The sequence below is a fragment of the Phascolarctos cinereus genome, unplaced genomic scaffold (assembly GCF_003287225.1).
Source record: "Phascolarctos cinereus isolate Bilbo 61053 unplaced genomic scaffold, phaCin_HiC Scaffold_726;HRSCAF=1367, whole genome shotgun sequence".
Lineage (NCBI taxonomy): Eukaryota > Metazoa > Chordata > Mammalia > Diprotodontia > Phascolarctidae > Phascolarctos > Phascolarctos cinereus.
Genome location: NW_027556098.1, coordinates 402,303,250 through 402,312,336, shown reverse-complemented (window position 1 = coordinate 402,312,336; position 9,087 = coordinate 402,303,250). Strand labels below are relative to the sequence as shown.

Genomic DNA, 9,087 nt, shown 5'->3' with positions numbered 1-9,087 from the left:
TGGGACTCTGGGATATTAAATGACTTAATGAGGGTCACATAATAATAGCCAGACTTTAAGGTATACAAAGCACTTTACCAAAATTATCTTATTTGATCCTCACAACAGCTCTGAAAGGTAGATGATGTTACTATCCCCATTTTACAGATGAGAAAACTGATGCTGATGGAAATCAAAGGTCTTGCCCAGGATCACACAGCTAGTAAGTATCTGAGGCAGGATTTGAACTAAAATCTTCCTGATTCCAGGTCCAGCACTCTATCTACAGTGTTGGACATAACCAACGTATGTCAGATTTGGGACCTAAATCCAAGTCTTTCTGATTCAGAAAGGGCCCCTCTATCTTCTATGCCATACTGAACCTCTATAAAATAAAATGAGCAGCTAGGTAGTGCCATAGTGGATAGAATGCTGGGCTTGGAACTGAAAGACTAATTTTCCTGAGTTCAAATCCGGCCTCAGACACTTATTAGCTGTGTGACCCTGGGCAAGTCACATAACCCTGTTTGCCTCAGTTTCTCATCTGTAAAATGAGCTGGAGAAGGAAAAAGCAAACCACTCCAGTATTTCTGCCAAGGAAAACCCCAAATTGAATCATGAAGAGTCAGACATGATTGAACAACAACTTCTTTCTGGTAGTGGGCTTAGGAAAGTATTAATGTCATGTCCACCTTCATACCTTTCTCTATTTTCTGAGTTCTCTGGGTTTGAGTTATATACAAGCATTATTCCTTCCTTCCTTCTTTCCTTCCTTCCTTCCTTCCTTCTTCCTTCCTTCCTTCCTTCCTTCCTTCCTTCCTTCCTTCCTTTTTCATGGTCATGTGGACCATATTGAAAACTTCTTTGAAGAGTGTGCCATGCACACCATAGGGTCCCTATGTAAAGATGGGGTGGGAGGGCGGACCCAGAATGGGGTTCTTATCTCATCAACTCTACTACTTTCCAACAGGATGCCCTCAGCCAAGTCACTTACCTTCCTCAGTAAAGTAACAAGCTTGTCCAGACTGCTCTGAAATTCCTCCTTGTTCTGACATGCTGTGTTCTAAAATTCCTTCCAGCTTTGACATACATCCTAGGGTTCTCTGATTCTTCCCTTATTGTCTCTGTGTTTTGGTTAGAGTTGAGGTAGAGCAAAGCTTCTGAGTCAAGTCAATAAGCATTTTTTTAAAAAAAATATTCATTTTGAACTTAAATACAAAAAGACACACACACAAAAGAACATTTTCATGTATACAGCACAACATAAAAAGAGGATTCAATTTAAAATCATGAATTTCCATTTCACACTGTAAACATTTATTAACTGCCTACCACGTGCTGAGTACTAGAGATTTAAGGAAAGGCAAAAGACAGTCCTTGCCCTCATGGAGCTCACAGTCCAAAGGGAGAGACAGGAAGCCAACAATCACATCCAAACAAAATCTAGACAGTTACCACCTCAGAGACAGGGTACTAAGATTCAAGAGGAATAGGAAAGGCTTGTGGCAGAAGATGGGACTTTAGCTGAGGCTTTGATCCTGGAGGTAAGGGGGAGTCCCTGGAGTTTATTTAGTTTGGGGAGGGGGTGATATGGTCATACCTGTACTTTAGGAAGATCATTCTAACAGTTGAATGCAGGATGGATTGGAGAGGTGAGAGAATTAAGGAAGGGAGACCACCCAGCAGGCCACTGCAATAGTCAATTGTGAAGTGATGAGACCCCACACTAGAGTGGTGGCAGTCAGAGAAGAGAAAGGGCATATGCAAGAGAGATGATGAAGATAAAATGGATAGGCCTTGACAACAGATCCGATATCATCATCATCATTAATAAATTGTTATTAAGTGCCTATATGCCAGACACTGTGATAAATACTGGATATGAGGAAATGAAATAGAGTAAGGAGTTGAGGATGATACCTAGGTTGCCAGCCTGGGTGACTGGGAGGACGGTTTTGACCTCTAGAATTAAAAGGGAGATAGGAAGAGGGAAGAGTTTGGGGAAAAGATAATAAATTCAGTTTTGGACTTGCTCAGTTTGATGTGTCATCCAGTTTGAGACATCCAATGGGCAGTTGGGTTGGGGCTGGATAAATAGATCTGAGAATTCTCTACATAGATGATCATTGAGTCTATGAGAATTGATGAGATCACCAAGAGAAATAGCATAGTAGGAGAAGAGAAGAGGGACCAGGTCAGGTTTTGGGGACACCCAAAGGAGACTGAGGAGTAGTAAGGCAGGTAGGGAGAGAGCCAGGAAAGAGCAATGTCCTGAAATCCTAGAGGAGAGATATTGAGGAGAAGGTGATTGGCAGTGGCAAAGGTAATAGTGAGGGCAAGAAGGATGGGGATTGAGATTCAGCAATTAAGAGATCATTGGGAATTTTGGAGGCAGCTGTTTCATTTGAAAGATGAGGTTGGAAACCAGACTATGGAAAATTAAGAAGAGAGTGAGAGGAAAGCATGTGGAGTAGACACCCTTATTAAGGAATTTAGCCACAAAAGGAAGGAGAGATATGGGATGATAGCTGGGGATGATGAATAGATCACATGTGTAGGCAGTAGGGAAGTAGCCAGTAAAGAGAGGGACTAAGTGATCCTTGTTTTATAATGAGTACTTCACAAGCACTCTGTATCCTGCTCATTTTCTCTTCTATGCATGCCTCAGTTTCCCCACCTGTACCATCTCCTGCAGGAAGCCGTTTAGAAGCATGGATTGATCTGACTGCCCAACTTTGCTGCTGACCAAATAGCTCTCTCCATGCAAATCATAGCAGCTCATGAGAGGAAAGTCACTTAGGCTCTTATGCAAAGAGCTTTGGATTAGGCCGTGAGAGACCATGAGTAAGCTATACTTGCTATCTGGGTCTCAGCCTGCAAATCTGCAAAATGGGGAACTTACAGGTAAAATTGCCCCGCTCTAAATTTTCAGGGATGATTTGAGGTTCCATGGAAAATATATATGGGGACTCTATTGGGTTTGCCAGTCAGTGAAATGAGGATGTTATAATCTCTGACACTCTCTCAATTTGCAGGAATAATTTGAAGACCAATAAAAAGCATATATGGAGCTGTTGGGCATTTTTTTTCCCTTTTAAACAAAATCAGTTCTACAATGCCAGAGCATTACACACAGGTCATTTTGCCAATATTTTTAAAGGCAATTGGGGTTAAGTGACTTGCCCAGGGTCGCACAGCTAGTAAGTGTCAAGTGTTTGGTCTGAGGTCGATTGGAACTCAGGCCCTCCTGACTCCAAGGCTAATACTCTACCCACTGCACCACCTAGCTGCCCCTCATTCTGCCAGTTTTTAAAGTGGACACAGTCCCCAGTGTGGAGTGGACCAGATGAAAGACGAGACACTTCCCCAAATCCTTCTCCCTTCCTAGTGCTGAAAAGGAAAAGACTGAATTGGAATCTTTCGGAAGGGGCTGCTTGGGAAGGGATTGGGTTTCCCCTTCTTGGAGATCTTTAAGCAAAGACTTGGTTGGCCACTCATTGTGTATGTTATGGTAGGGATTTCTTTTTGGGTGTGGGTTGGGTTAGATGGTTGCTGAGATCTCTTTCAATGCTCCAGTTCTGTGATTCTGTGTTGAATGGTTATGATCAGATTGGCCATAGAGATGGGGGCGGGGAGGGGGGGGTTGGGGGAGTGGGGAGGGGGGGTGGGGGATGGGGGGTGGGAGTAGGGGGGGATGGGGTGAAGCCAGTACTTAATTGTTCAATCTCTAGCTTGACCACATAGACTTGTTGTAAACCCTCCCCAGGTTAAGTATAGGACCTCAGAAAGTAGAAGACCTTAGAAAGAGATAGACTGGAGCAGTGTCCTAGAAAGGCTCCTGGATCTAGAATTGCAGGTCTGGGTTTGAATCTCAGCTCTGCCACTTAACTGTCTCAGTGACTTTGGTCTCTGTGTCGCCCATTTTCTTTTTTTTTTTTTTAAACACTTGGTCTATCTTGAGAGAGAGAGAGAGAGAGAGAGAGAGAGAGAGAGAGAGAGAGAGAGAGAGAGAGAGAGATTTGGTCTCTATTTTGGCAGCTAGGTGATGCAGTGAATAGTATGCCAGGCCTTGAGTCAGGAAGACTCATCTTCTGAGTTCAAATCTAGCTTCAGACTAGCTGTATGACCTTGAACAAATCACTTAACTCTGTTTACCTCAGTTTCTTCATCTGTAAAATGAGCTGGAGAAGGAAATGGCAGATCATTCCAGTACTTTTGCCAAGAAAACCCCAAATGGGGTCACAAAGAGTCAGACCTGACTGAAAAACAAATTCCCTATCTTAGCCAGACTGAAGGCCTCACTACTCCTGGGGGCTCCCTGTATTGGTTTGGGACTTAGTGGATAGAGGGGATCAGCTTCAGCCCTTCTTCAGCCTAAAACTCTTGACCTCATCCAATCTGCCAGTTTCAGACTTCCCAGGATCAGGGATGACCCACTCAGACCAGTTTCCTCCTTTGTAAAACCAAAGAGTTCAATCAGATGACCTTTGAGGTGCCTCCCAGCTCTGATCCCAAAGCAGAGCCTATGAGTGTCCACAAATTATCTAGTCCAGCCCCTCATTTTAAAGAGAAGGAAACAGAAATTCAGTTAAGTGACAGGTCCAAGGTCACAGAGTGAGTAAAAGAACAAGAATTCAAACTCAGATCTCTAACTCCAAACTCAGTATTCTTTGTACTGTTAACTCTGTGTAGATAATACCTTAGTGATCACATAAGGCACAGAAACAGTTAATCAATTTTTATTGTTATTAACCAAGTCCCTCTCAGCATTCCAAGGGATGACCTCATAAGGACACTTTCTTAAAACATCTTTGCCTTTTCCTCAAGTATCAGGAAAGCCAGCACTACCCATATGTCCCTTCATAGCAGAGACACACCAGAAGGATTCATTCCTTTATAAAAGGCACCACTTTCTTCTACCCATTGGGAGGAAACACTTCAGATAATTTCTGCTACAACAGTTTCTTGTTATCATAGCAACAGCTTAAACCATAACCTATACTAGAACAGTATAGAAAATACAAAGCCCTGGAGGCTTCTGAAATTAAACCACTCATTCCCAGAATGAAAGAATTCTCCCCATTCCCACTCCCCTAATCCTAAACACAGCCCCAGCTTCCCTTTCCAAAGAAAGGCAATAGCTTGTCTGAAATGTGTTCTCTCAGAGTCTTACTTAGAACCCTTGTAAATTTCAGAGGTCATCTTCACTGTGAAGATAATTAAAGGAAAGAATTCCATTTCTACCCACTGACAGAAATAAAACTCTCATGGAAATACGTATTTCCTACTTAAAGAGGATTTGTGAAATCAACAGCCCCTCTAGTCGGCAAAGTCCCTTGGGAAGACGATCAGGGTGTGTGGGTGTGTGCTGGTCCATTCTTCAGTGGGGTAGTGGGGAATGGTTGATGCCCATGGGTAACATGGCTGCCACACTGCCCCTGACTCTGGGGGCAGCCCCCAGAGAGCTGTCTTTGAGCTCTCAAAGCTGGATTTCATCCAGGAGAGGAAATGCAAGACCGCTGTGAGGGAGCCTGCAGGGATTTGGCTCCCTGAGGAGTCTTATCCAGGAATTCTGGAGAGAAAAGAGGAAGAAAAGGGAATCAGTGTAAAGGTTTGTCAGACACTCAGCTTTGGATACTATAACAATTCCTCTCAGCCACATACACACCCTCCTACTTTTTTTTTTTTTGCCAGATCCATACTTGAAATTACAATGTAGGGAGTTTCTAGTATGGAACCTCCTTCCACCAATGTAGAAATTCACTTGGTTATGTAGCATAAAGTTTTGGAGAGGTGTCTAAAAGTACCAAGAGGCAGGTGACTTGTGCCTGATCACATAGTCTATAGGTATAAAGGGGTATGTGTGTGGGGGGGGGATTTGAACTCAGGTGTTTGTGATTACAAGTAAGACACTCATTCCACTATTTCAATATGCTGCCTAATTCTCCCTCCCTTCCCTCCCTCCCTCCCTTTGTTATTCCCTCCCTACTTCCTTTCTTTCCTTTGTTATTCCTTCCTTCCTTCCTTCCTTCCTTCCTTCCTTCCTTCCTTCCTTCCTTCCTTCCTTCCTTCCTTCCTTCCTTCCCTCCCTCCCTCCCTCCCTCCCTCCTCCCTCCCTCCCTTCCTTCCTTCCTTCCTTCCTTCCTTCCTTCCTTCCTTCCTTCCTTCCTTCCTTCTATGCTTAGCACAACAGAAAGTTTATTTGCCATAAGTCATATGGCTAATACAAGCCAGAGGCTGGATTTGAACCCAGGTCTCCATGACTGGCCCTGTAATTTCTACACCATGGTGCTCATCAGTGCCTTACCCAGGGAACTGATATTAGGATTATAGCCTTGGAGTTGGGGAGATGCTAAGGGTACAACCTCCTCATTTTACAGATGAGGAAACTGAGGCCCAAAGATATTAAGTGGCTTACCCAAGGTCACACAGTAAGTAAATGATTGAGGCAGGCTTAGACCCAATTCCTTTAACAAGGGCAGAACTCCTACCATTTGGCTGCACTGTCTCTCAGTGATGACAGCTCATGCTTTTTTTTTTTTAAGAGCTTCGGGGTTTCCAAAGCTCCAGCGTGTTCAGACAACAACCCTTTACTGGTATGACCTTGGGTAAGGAATATGCTCCTTGACCTCAGGTTTTCCGGGCAGGGAGCTTGAGAAGTACTTGAAAGCTAGTGAGTGTCAGAGGTGAGACCTGAACACATGGAGAAGGCCCTTGGACGTGACTCACCTTGTTCCTGCAGATGATTAAGCCTGTGCTCCAGGTGGATGGGAGGCACCCCCAGGATGTGGGCTCATACCAGCCTGAAGTCAGCCTGGCCATTCTGGCGTTCCATCCCCAAGTACTCCCGGATGTTGCCACTAACATGGTCCTGGGGCTTCTTAGCCCAGAGCTTCATTAGCTATAAGAAAAGAAGAGAGTGTGAATGCAGCCCAGGTGTCCCAGGTGGGTTTATTCCCACCTGGAAAAATGGAGGTGACCAGCCTCTTTCCTTCAGGAGAGACCCATGGGGTTTTGGGTTCCTGTTGGTATCCACCATTACCCCAAAGGGCTCAATTTCTAGAGATCATGGAGAAGGAGAGAACAGAAGAACCAGAAAGCATAAAATTCTGCTGTTCATTTCAGAGAAGCTGCTGCCCCTTCAGTAAAATCCTTGCCATTTTAATTATCCTGATTAATATTATTCAGGTTTTGCTTTAATTTAATTTCTGTAGCAGTTTTATCAGGTGATCAGTCTTCTGGTGTGACACCTCATGTGTCTCAATGATAGGCTGATAACCCCCCATACCATACAGATTTCACAGCATCTCGTCAAATCATAATTTCTCCAAGGTTGAGTGCCTCACTTTCCTCATTTGCAAAATAAAGTGGTTGCACTTTTAAGGTCTCTTCCTAGTCTAAATTTAGGGACCTGAGATGCCACTGAGTCATTTTTCCAGATGAAGAAGCAGCTGTTCAGACAGAGGAAGGGCCCTGACCATGATCACATAGATAGTGAGTCACAGAGGCATAATCTGAACCTGGGGCCTTTGACTTAGAGATATGGTGGTATAGGGGAAAGAAGGCCGGATGTGGAGTTAGAGGATTGGAATTTTAATGGCTCTGCCACTTAGTACCTATGGGACTTGGACAAGTCATTTCTCATCTCCACACTTAAGTAATAATATTAATAACTAGCACTTGATAGCACCTTAAAGTTCACAGAATACTTCACAAATATTATTTAATCCTCACAATCTTAGTGGGAAGGGGAGGTGCTCTTATGATCACAGATGAGGAAACTGAGACACACAGGTTAAGTGACTTACCCAGGGTCATATAGCTAGTCTTTGTGTGTGTGTGTGTGTGTGTGTGTGTGTGTGTGAGGCAATTGGGGTTATGTGACTTGCCCAGGGTCACACACAGAGTCTCAGGCTGGATTTGAACTCAGGTCCTCCTGACTCCAAGCCCAGAGCTCTACTCACTAGGCCACCTAGCTGCCCCTCATACAGCTAGTCTTAAACAAGATTTGAACTCGGGTCTTCTTAACTTCAATCTCTATCTCTTGCCCTACTTAGCTACCTCTAAATGGAGAGGATAGTTCCTAAAGGCCTTTCTGACTTGGAATGTATGTGGTACAGTGCATAGAGCATCAGCCCTTGGAGTCAGGAGGATCTGAGTTCACATCTGGCCTTAGGCACCAGCTGTGTGACCCTGGGTAAGTCACTTAACTCTGATTGCCTTCCCCCCTCACCAAAAAAATAAATTTATGCTTATAGCTTCATGGCTCCAAAATCAGTATCCTTTCCACTGTTGCAGAGAGGGAAGCGATTTTAGAAATCACCTATTCCAACACATTTTAATACCCCCCACCCTCAGTTTTATAGGTGAAAAAAATGAGATCCAGAGAGGGCAAATGATTTGTACAATATTACCTAGATAGTAAGGTTTTCAACCCTATCCACTTCTTCCCACTAGACTGATGGCAAGTTAAGCCTTTTCAAGAAAAGAAGGGGTGGTTGCTCCAAGGTCACCCCATTTCCTCTGTTCCCAGGACAGATTCTGGTGCTGCCACCTTTTGACAGTTGTTGGAGGGCAAGGGGGTGAGTCTTTGTTTGAATGAGGGCTGGAATGACCATGGACTAGGCCTAAAAGCGTCCTTTGTGTCAGGAGGTTTTCAGATCCTACCCCCCCCCCATCCCTGCTTTGGCTTCTACTTACTTAGATGAGCCAGAAGCTGGTGCATCTCATAGAAGGCCTCTGGAGGTGGGCTCTCTCCTCCTCCCCCTAGCCAGGCTGTGGGTCCAGTGCAGAAGGAAGCTCCTATTTATAGACCAGAACTGGCCCAGGGGCTCTGTGAGTCCCACGGTCATCGGTAGTTCCCACACTTGGCAGCCAATGGCTGGGGAAAGGGGAGACAATGAAACAGGCAGCCACTTAGCTATGGTACACTGAGCCCTAATGCCCTGGGGGGAGTCACTTTCTGCTTGAACCAACTGGTGGAGTGTGGAGTGGTGGTGGTGGTGGTGGTGGTGGCGGCGGCCTGAGGGTGTGGGGCGCCTGCACCTGGGAAAGGAATGACATTCCAGCTGGGTGTCTTCCGATCAATGGCATTCCTATGCCCTAGCA

The 9,087-nt window shown here is 44.8% G+C and overlaps 1 long non-coding RNA gene across 1 annotated transcript; it reads right to left on the bottom strand.

Moving 5' to 3' along the window:
- Positions 1-4,747: 4,747 nt before the first annotated feature.
- LOC110198092 (uncharacterized) lies at positions 4,748-8,754 on the bottom strand. Its single transcript, XR_002321650.1, has 3 exons — positions 8,680-8,754; positions 6,709-6,880; positions 4,748-5,551 (listed from the first exon to the last, which is right to left on the bottom strand). It is a non-coding gene; the product is annotated as an uncharacterized LOC110198092 (long non-coding RNA).
- Positions 8,755-9,087: the final 333 nt, after the last annotated feature.